The sequence below is a fragment of the Solanum verrucosum genome, unplaced genomic scaffold (genome assembly GCF_900185275.1).
Source record: "Solanum verrucosum unplaced genomic scaffold, falcon-dt-bn FXZP01000268.1, whole genome shotgun sequence".
NCBI lineage: Eukaryota > Viridiplantae > Streptophyta > Magnoliopsida > Solanales > Solanaceae > Solanum > Solanum verrucosum.
The window spans coordinates 3,574,299-3,585,878 of record NW_026019957.1 but is presented as its reverse complement, the minus strand read 5'-3'; the positions used below and the strand labels follow the sequence as shown (position 1 = coordinate 3,585,878).

At 29.3% G+C, this 11,580-nt stretch overlaps 1 protein-coding gene across 1 annotated transcript in view; it reads right to left on the bottom strand.

Moving 5' to 3' along the window:
- Positions 1-11,580, bottom strand: part of LOC125814442 (anaphase-promoting complex subunit 13) — a 171,865-nt gene that overhangs the window by 88,496 nt on the left and 71,789 nt on the right. The window lies entirely within an intron of this gene.

The following is an 11,580-nucleotide window of genomic DNA, read 5'->3' as shown; positions in this document are numbered from 1 at the left end:
TATTTTTGTTGTTGCATGCAAAGGTGAGCATGAGGTTTAGTGAACAAACTTTATTGAATACGTTAGGAAGATCAAAGTTTTAAAAATGAAGTAAATAGTATTCCTCTGTTTCTATTTATATATCATCCTTGCTAAAAATAGATAACTCTTAATATTAGTCATTTCACAAAATTAATGTATAAATGATATTATTCTATTTTTTTTTTCTTGATTCAAATCACCGTGGATGGGCTTTATTTAATATTAAATGACATTATTCTTTCTATTATACTTGAGAGCTATTAGTCTTGAAAGTATAAATTTGACCAATATCATATAGAAAAAACTACATGATTAATTCATGTTTATTGGTCAATTAATTAATAAAAATAAATCAATTTATGTTAATTTATTGAAAACTTGACTTCAAGAGAATATTAAATAAGGAATAATGGTAAACTTACATGGACGTGAAATCTAAAATGGTGAATAGGAACCGAGGGAGTAGTAACTTTTCGTTTGCCAATTCCTTTTTTGATGAAATATATGCATCCACCAGCATTCAATGGACCAGGTCCCTTGACTCAGTAAGAACAATGCAAAAAGTAGTATGCATAAAATAAGGAACACAACAATTAACGTGGAAACCCCCTTACTCCAGGGAGGAGAAAATCACGACCTGTATCACATGATTTTAACCGAACTTCATTATCTTTAAAGAAGCCAATTTAAAGGAATTAAGCTATTTTCTCAGTTTTTTTTTGTGTGTAAACCAATGAATTTTTTGGTGATACGACTTCCGAAAGAATTCTTTGCGAAATTTTTACAGAACCCTCCATAGGGAGTTGAGGAAGAAGTACGTAAAGTCTTACCATTTTTAGAGTTCATTTGGGCATTTAGGGGGAGGGAGTTGAGGAAGAAGTACGTAAAGTCTTACCATTTTTAGAGTTCATTTGGGCATTTAGGGGTCAATTTACAAGAACTAGGCAATTCTTTTAGTTTTTCGTGCGTTATCCCATGAATATTTTGGTGATACGACTTTCGAACGATTTCCTTGTGAAACCTTTACGGAACCCTCCTTAAGGAGTTGGGTGAGCAGTAAGTATAGTTTCACCATTTTCATAGTCCATTTTTGGACATTGAGGGGCCAATTTACATGAATTAGGCGATTTTCTCAATTTTTCGTGTATGTTAGCCCATGAATATTTTTGCTATATGGTCTCTAGACGATTTCTTTGCGAAACATTTATGGAACCCTCCGTAGGGAGTTGGGGGAGTAGTACATATAGTCTCACCATTTTCAGAGTCCATTTTGAGTATTGAGAGGTCAGTTTACAAGAATTAGGTGATTTTCTAAGTTTTTCGTATTTGTTGGCCCATGAATATTATGGTGATACAACTTCAAGATGATTTTTTTGTCAAACCTTTACGAAACCCTCGATAGGGAGTTAGGATAGCAGTACACACATTATAATCATTTTTAGAGTCTATTTGGGGAATTTAGGGATGATTTTATAGAAATTAAGCGATTTTTTAAAGTTTTTTCATGTGTGTTAGACAATGATTTTTTTTTGTTATACGGCTTCTGAATGATCTCTTTGCGAAATATGTATTTCATGATTCGGCGTAAATACGGGTAAAAAATGTTTATTCAAGCTCAATTAGTTACTTACAAATTATTTTAATCTTCGGCAAGAAATTCTCCTTCAAACCAATAAGAAACTATAAAACGACGTATTACAATTACCATCCAACAACATAAAGTAAAACTCACTAAGGCAGTCAACTATCCAGATATAATGGAGTATTATTTACAAAGACATGGTGCTTAATACACGTGCAACTTTACGAAGTAGTGATGAGTTTCACGTGCTCTAAGTTCGGTCCGCGCGCGGTTATCAAGATTGGCCGCAGAGCGGTACCACCCACCCTACCCTACCACCTATAGGTGTATGGTGAATCCCGATTATTGACAAATATAGCATGGATACAATTCAGGTTACATGAATCTCAAAGACTAAGCTTTAATACACGTGCAATATACACATGGTGAATCTAGTTCACAATAAAAGAGAGTAATAATTTTATGTTGAATGAATTTTTTTTTGAGGGAACTTTCGACTCAACATCTTGTTTAGAGTTTGTTTAGCTACGCGATATTTATCTTGGACGAGACAAGTCAAGAATGTTACTACTGAAATATTAGTGAAAATTATAACTTAATGGACTTGAATCTCTTTAGAAAATGAGATATACACGCCTCAATTTAAATATTTATTAATTCTTTTTATTTTTCAACCGAAATTTATGATGTTTTCAGCAAACACTTTTTATATATCCAAATTGAGGTGCCTAGCTAGTTCGAAACCCATGCTTATAAGAGGCAGATATACAATTTATTTACTCACATAGTTGACAGCTTGACACTTCTGTTCAAATTTATTTACTCATCTTGTTTTATATATTTCATTAGAATTAAAAATTTTAAATACAGTTGTAGATTTATTTTTTAGGAAAATAATTTCATAATTTAGTAATATTGTTATGCTAATTCATCAAGCGTCTACAAATCTCTGACTAGGGCAAAATGATCTCTGAAGGCCCTTTTAGATTGTTTTTCATTTATCTACTTTTAAAAAAATAATTTATGATTTTTGGAGAAGAGAAAAGAAAAAATATAAAATAAAATAAATTTAGTAAGAAATCCTATTCAAAGTGACCAAATTAATTGTATTTTCTAAACAATAAGACTAAATTAACTATATATATATATATATATATATATATTGAATAAGAGAAATAAAATAAATTGTATTGACCAGATATCTTTAAATTAGATTTTTTTAGGAAAATAATCTATGTTTCTAGAAGAAAGAAAAGGAAAATTATAAAAAAAATGATTTTTTAGTAAGAAATTGACCAGATTCATTTTATTTTCTAGACCATAAGAATAAATCAAGTAAAATATTTATTAACTTAATAATGTAAAGAAAATTAATTGCATTGACCAGATTTTCTTTAATTCAGATGATACTTGGCTAGCTATAAATAGGACCTTCTAAGTAAAAATAGGGTAAACCCAAATGAAGGAAGCAATAGGTGAATAGATCGGCAAGATGAATGTAGAGAGACTGAGCTACTTTTCAGAGATTTGAAACTTTCAAACGAAAATTCACACTTCTGGATCCACTGTCAGAATTGTCAATAAAGCACCTCATTCTTTGAAGGAAATTTTTTCCCCGGAGAATGGTTCATAATAATATTTATCAACTTTTCCTATAGTGGCTCTAGAGGTGCGAAGTTTCGTTTTGAAGTTCCAATTCTCTAGCAATCAGTTCGGCCTCTCTGTATTCATCTTTTCCTATCTATTCACCTGTCACACATGCGTAAAGATATTGCCATTAATAGAAGGTGCTAAGTATCTTCAAATCTATCTGTCTACTAAAGTAAAAAAGGAGTATTAACTATTTTTGAATCGCTCTTTTTATTTATGCCTGTTAAATAAAATCTTATACATAAATATATCGACATTTATACTTGCGTTTTTTTTATATATGCTAGCTAGCCTTTAACATGGATTATATTATGAACTGTGGACACCTCATCTTGAGCAAAATACAAGTTTTAAATGCCTTCGATGTTGATTATGCCAACAGGGTTTTGGTTTGAAATGTACAAAATGCATGTCCTTGCACTTATAAGAATCATTAATTAGGTGAAATAATATCTACAACAGCTTAGAAAAACGTAACAATTCTTTATAAATTCATCATAAATATTTATAGAGTTTATTTATACACAGAAGATTAAGTTAATAGCTTTTATAAGTATAAAATTTATGTATACAATCTAAGACATAAGTAGGACAAACAATCGCTATATGATTACACTATAAGATTAAATATAATTTATTTTGATAATTGGAGCAATATAGTTGTAATTTTTTGTACGAACACATTTTGTATGTATTGAATAGACCAGATAGAGACAAGTCCTTATACCGATTAAATAAAATAAATTCTTTATAAGTTCACAAGATATATTAATACTTTTAATCTTAATAAAATTATTATTAGTTGTGTATATTATTTCTTATTTTAATTTATTAAGATGTGATATTCTTTTATGGGTCAATATACTCGAGAAATTTGATGATATAATATACACTGGTGAAGTAATAATTGGTTGATGAAATTCATGCAAAAAATTTAATAAATAATAAATTAATTAAATTATTGATAATTTAATTTGATTGATTAACATCTGAATCCTAACGTGAGGAGTTAAATAATGTCTAAAAGAATATCTTTGAAATTGAACAAAGTGCAATTACAATTTTTTAATGAAATAATTCATAATTTATCATATGATAAGATTAATTCAGCAATATATGATCCCTATTGTGCATGAATGAATAAGTAGAATTTAATGAAATCAGGAGTCTTTTTTGTGGAAAGAAGACCTGATATATATGTTTTAGAAACAAGTATGTTTTTTAAATGATTACGGTTGAAAAATTGTTAAGATTGGAAAATAATTTTAGAACCCTAAATTGCTAGTGTCATGATCCAAAAATGGATGTGATGACACTCGTCTTATTCCACCAAGACAAGTCAATCTAATCCAAAATACGATAGAAATGTAGAAAATAAACTATCAATAACATAAGTGCAGAATACTTAGTCAATCTCATAATACCCCCAAAACTTGATTGTCACGTGTATAAACTATTAATTTATTAAAGCAAAATGACAAAATAAATACAACTCTCATTGTCTTTGTTAGTACAAGAACATCGTAAAAGAACAGGCATGCTGAAGTGACAACTATCTATCTCTCAAGTCTCTACGGAAAAGCTCTGAAGTGACTACGTTATTTTTGTTGTTGCATGCAAAGGTGATCATGAGGTTTAGTGAACAAACTTTATTGAATACGTTAGGAAGATTAAAGTTTTAAAAACTAAGTTAATAGTATTCCTCCGTTCCTATTTATATATCATCCTTATTAAAAATAGATAATCCTCTCCGTTTCTATTCATCATATATCATCCTTACTAAAAATAGATATATCCTTAATAGTAGTCATTTCACAAAACCAATGCATAAGTAATATTATTTTATTTTTTTCTTGGTTCAAATCACCCGTGGATGGGCTTCATTTAATATTAAATGACACTATTTTTTCTATTATATTTGAGAACAATTAGTCTTGAAAGTATGAAGTTGACAAATATAAAAAAATTACATGATTAATTCATGTTCATTGGTCAATTAATTAATCAAAATAAATTAATTTATGTTAATTTATTCAAAACTTGACTTCAAGAGAATATTAAATACGGATGTAATGGTAAACTTGCATAGTTTCTTAAGGAACGTGAAATCTAAAATAGTGAATATGAACAGAGTAAGTAGTAACTTTTCGTTCGCCAATTCCTTTTTTGATGAAATATATGCATCCACCAGCATTCAATGGACCAGGTCCCTTGATTCAATAAGAACAATGCAAAAAGTAATATACATAAAATAAGGAACACAAGAGTTAACGTGAAAACCCTCCAGGGAGGAGAAAAACACGACTTGTCTCGCATGATTTTAATCCAACTCCATAATCTTCAAAGAAGGCCAATGTAAAGGAATTAAGCTATTTTCCCAGGTTTTCTTTTTGTGTTTGCCCATGAATTTTTTTGGTGATACGACTTCCAGATGAATTCTTTGCAAAATTGTTACAGACCCTCCATGGGGAGTTGGGGAAGAAGTACGTAAAGTCTTACCATTTTTAGAGTTCATTTTGGGCATTTAAGGGTCAATTTACAAGAACTAGGCAATTTTCTTAGTTTTTCGTGTGTGTTATCCCATGAATATTTTGGTGATATGACTTCTGAACGATTTCCTTGTGAAACCTTTACGGAACCCTCCGTAATGAGTTAGGCGAGCAATAAGTATAGTTTCACCATTTTCATAGTCCATATTGGACATTCAGGGGCCAATTTACATAAATTAGGCGATTTTCTTAGTTTTTTGTGTGTTAGCCCATTAATATTTTGGCCATGCGGCCTCTAGGCGATTTCTTTGCGAAACATTTGTGGAACTCTCCGTAGGAAGTTGGGGGAGTAGTGCATATAGTCTCACCATTTTCAGAGTCTATTTTGGACATTTAGAGGTCAATTACAAGAATTAGGTGATTTTCTAAGTTTTTCGTGTTTGTTAGCCCATGAATATTGTGGTGATACAACTTCAAGATGAATTCTTTGTGTATCCTTTACGGAACCCTCGAGAGGGAGTTGGGGGAGCAGTGGTACATTATAATCATTTTTAGAGTCTATTTGGGGAATTTAGGAGTGATTTCTTAGGAATTAAGCGATTTTTTTAGTTTTTTGTGTGTTAGATAATGATTTTTTTTTAAATATTATACAGCTTCCGGATGATCTCTTTGCGAAATCTATATTTCATGATTCAGTGTAAATACGAGTCAAAAATATTTATTCAAGCTCAATTAGTTACTTACAAAATATTTTAATCTTCGGCAAGAAATTCTCCTTCAAACCAATAAGAAACTATAAAACGACGTATTACAATTACCATCCAACAACAAAAAGAAAAAATCACTAAGGCAGCAAACTATCCAAATATAATGGAGTATTATTTACAAACTTATATTGGGTGAACCGAAATCATTAGTTATAACTATTCACTTGGATTTTGAAGACATGGTGCTTAATACACGTGCAACCTTACGAGGTAGTCATGAGTTTCACGCACTTTAAGCCCGGTCCATGCGCGATTATGAAGATTGGCCGCAGAGCGGTACCACCCACCCTACCCTACCACCTATATGCGTATGGTGAATCCCGATTATATGACAAATATAGTATGGATACAATTCAGGTTATATGAATCTCAAGACTAAGCTTTAATACACGTGCAATATACGTATGGTGACTCTAGTTCACAATAAAAGAGAGTAATAGTTTTATGTTGAATGAAAATATTTTTTTTAGGGAACTTTCGACTCAACATCTTGTCTAGAGTTTGTTTAGTTACGCGATCTTGGACAAGACAAGTCAAGAATGTTACTGGTGAAATATTAGTGAAGATTATAGCTTAGTGGACTTGAATCTCTTTAGAGAAAATGAGACATACATGCCTCAATTTAAATATTTATTAATTCATTTTATTTTTCAACCAAAATACAGACACTTTTTATATATCCAAGTTGAGGTGCCTAGCTAGTTCGAAATCCATGCTTATGAAAGGCAGATACACAATTTATTTACTCACCTATAGTTGACAACTTGACACTTCTGTTCAAATTTATTTACTCATCTTGTTTTATATATTTGATTAGAATTTAAAATTTTAAATATTGTTAGTAGATTATGTTTTAGGAAAATAATTTAATAACTTAGCAATATTGTTATGCTAATTTATCAACAAATCTCTGACTAGGGCAAAATGATCTCTGAAAGGCCTTTTTAGATTGTTTTTCATTTATTTACTTTTTAAAAAATATATGATTTTTGGACAAGAGGAAAGAAAAAATATAAAATAAAATAAATTTAGTAAGAAATCCTATTCACCAGATTAATTGTATTTTCTAAACAATAAGACTAAATTAAGTAGAATATATATATATATATATTCGTTTTGACCAGATTTCTTTAAGTTAGATTTTTTAAGAAAAATAATCTATGTTTCTAGAAGAAAGAAAAGGAAAATTATTAAATAAAAAGATTTTTTAGTAAGAAATTGACCAGATTTATTTTATTTTCTAGACCATAAGAATAAATTAAGTAAAATATTTATTTACTTAATAATGGAAAGAAAATTAATTGTATTGACCAGATTTTCTTTAATTCAGATGATACTTGGCTAGCTATAAATAGGACCTTCTAAGTAAAAATAGGGTAAACCCAAATGAAGGAAGTGATAGGTGAATAGATCGGCAAGATGAATATAGAGAGGCTGACTGCTTTTCCGAGAATTGAAACTTTGAAACGAAAATTCACACTTCTAGAGCCACTGTCGGAATTGTTGATAAAGCATCTCATTCTTTGAAGGAAATTTTTTCCCCAGAGAATGGTTCATAATAATATTTATCAATTTTTCCTATAGTGGCTCCAGAGGTGCGAAGTTTCGTTTTAAAGTTTCAATTCTCTAGCAACCAGTTCGGCCCCCCGTATTCATCTTTGCCTATCTATTCACGTGTCACACAAGCGTAAAGATATTTTCATTAATAGAAGATGCTAAGTATCTTCAAAACCATCTGTCTACTAAAGTAAAAAAGGAGTACTAACTTTCTTTATTTTTGAATTGCTCTTTTTATTTATGCCTGTTAAGTAAAATCTTATACATAAATATATTGACATTTGTACTTGCGCTTTTTTTTTATTTTTTATATATGCTAGCTAGCCTTTAACATGGATTATATTATGAACTAGACACCTCATCTTGAGCAAAATATAAGTTATAAATACCTTGGATGTTGATTATGCCAACATGATTTTGGTTTGAAATGTATAAAATGCGTGTCCTTGCTAAAAAAACGTAACAATTCAATTATTTTCATCGAGCATTTAGGTAAACACAATAACGTATAAGATGATTATACATAATGATTTATCTCAACGTGATTAGATATATGGTGAATTTAATTTATCTGATGATCAAAACAACATTCGACATTAGCTTGACAATGACATTACTATTTATCATGACTTGTTGTTCATTTAGTTTTAATAAAAAAAATCTAATGAATCATGTATCTGTTGTATATCATTTACTTATATAATAGATGATCTATTATATAGAGTTTATTTATATACGGAAGATTAAGTTAATAGTTTTTATAAGTATAAAATTTATGTATACAATCTAAGACATATGTAGGAAAAACCATCACTATATGATTATACTATAAGATTAAATATAATTTATTTTGATTACTAGAGCAATATAGTTGTAACTTTTTGTACTAGCACAGTTTAATTTGTATGTATTTAATAGACCAGATAGACACACGTCTTTATACCGATTAAATAAAATAAATTCTTTATAAGTTCACCAGATATATTTATACTTTTAATCTTGATAAAATTATTATTAGTTGTGTATATTATTTCTTATTTTAATTTATTAGATTGATGATACATCTTTATAAAATCTTAAAACTTTTCATGGTAAACTCTGCATGTGAATTTTACATCTAACTCATAAAATAATTCATGCAATTTTTTTAATAAATAATGAAATAATTCATAATTAATTAAGATTAATTCAGCAAGAAACGAATTAATGTCATAATGAAGAGTAACGTTACTTAATTATGTGATCCCTATTGTGCATGAATAAATAAGTAGAATTTAATGAAACCAGGAGTCTTTTTTATGGAAAGAAGACCTGATATATACATGTTTTAGAAACAATTATGTTTTTGAAATGATTACGGTTGAAAAATTGTTTACGATTGGAATATCAAAACATTTCGTTGATAGGGTGATGAGAGTATTAGTTGTTCTAAAGGGTCGGTGTCATGATCCAAAAATGGATGTGATGACACTCGTCTTATTCCATCAAGACAAGTCAACCTAATCCAAACATATGATAGAAATGTGGAAAATAAACTATCTATAAGATAAGTGCGGAATACTTAGTCAATCTCATAATTACCCCAAAACTTGGTTGTCACGTATACAAGCCACTAATGTCTAATATATTACAGTAGAATGAAAAAATAAATACAAGTTTCATTGTCTTTGTTACTAGAATAGAACAAGAACATAATAAAGAACAAGAAGGCATGCTGAAGTGACAATTGTCTATCTCTCAACTTGACACGTCTGTTCAAATGTATTTACTCATCTTGTTTTATATATTTGATTATAATTTAAAATTTTCAAATACAGTCTTTAGATTTATTTTTTAGGAACATAATTTAATAACTTACCAATATTGTTATGCTAATTCATCAAGCATCTACAAATCTTTGATTAGGGCAAAATGATCTTTGATGCCCTTTTAGATTGTTTTTCATTTATTAACTTTTAAAAAAATAATTTATGATTTTTGGAGAAGAGAAAAGAAAAATTATAAAATAAAATAAATTTAGTAAGAAATCCTATTCAAAGTGATCAGATTAATTGTATTTTCTAAACAATTAGACTAAATTAAGTAGAAATCCTATATATATACACACACTTAATAAGAGAAATAAAATAAATTGCATTGACTAGATTTCTTTAATCTAGATAGAAAAATAATCTATGTTTTCTAGAAGAAAGAAAAGGAAAATTATAAAATAAAAATATTTTTAGTAAGAAATTGACTAGATTCATTGTATTTTCTAGACAATAAGAATAAATTAAGTAGAATATATATATTTACTTAATAATGGAAAGAAAATTAATTGTATTGATCAAATTTCTTTAATTCAGATGATACTTGGCTAGCTATAAATAGGACCTTCTAAGTAAATGGGTAAACCCAAATGAAGGAAGCAAGAGGTGAATAGATCGGCAAGGTGAATGTAGAGAGGCTGAGCTGTTTTTCAGAAAATTGAAACTTTGAAATGAAAAGAAGGAGACAAGAACTATCTTGCTATACCTGAATCAGTTTGACTCAATGCTTGCACTTGGATCTTTCGCCCCAACTTCTTTCTACGATTCTAGTCAATCCCCGTCCTCACTAAACCAACTTGAATCTGAACTACGATTCAGATCAAGTCTTACCGAAATAGGATTTATTCACACTTCTAGAGCCACAGAATTATAAATAAAGCACCACATTCTTTGAAGGAAATTTTTTCCTTGGAGAATGGTTCATAATAATATTGATCAATATTTCCTATAGTGGCTCCAGAGGTGCGAAGTTTCATTTTGAAGTTCCAATTCTCTGACTACCAGTTCGGCCTCTCTACTTTCATATCTTTGCTTATCTACTCACATGTCGCACATGCATAAAGATATTGCCATTAATAGAAGGTGCTAAGTATCTTCAAAACTATGTCTACTAAAGTAAAAAAGGCGTACTAACTTTCTTTATTTTTCAGTCGCTCTTTTTATTATATTGTCAATTTTTATTTATGCTTGTTAAATAAAATATTATACATAAATCAATTGACACTTGTATTTGCCCTATTTTATATATGTTAGCCGTTAACGAGTATTATGAACTAGACACCTGATCTTGAACAAACTCTAACTTTTTAAATCCCTTCGATGTTGATTATGCCAACATGACGTTGGTCTAAAATGTACAATATTCATGTCCATGCAATTATTAGAATCATTAATTAGGTGAAATAATCTCTCCAAAAAACCAAAAAAACGTAACAATTAAACTATTTTAATCGAACGTTGAGGTAAGGGCAATAACCATAAAGAGAGTTGATTATACTAAATGATTTATTTCAGCGTGACATAAAATATTTGGTGAGTTTATTATGTACTAATTATTGTCACCTATATATGATCGAAACAACATCCAACGTTAGCTTGACAATGACAATAATATTGATGTTCATGAACATTTCACAATAAAAAGGCACAAAGATGGAGCTAGAATTTGAACTTTATGGATTCTAAATTATAGGATAGCGATATAA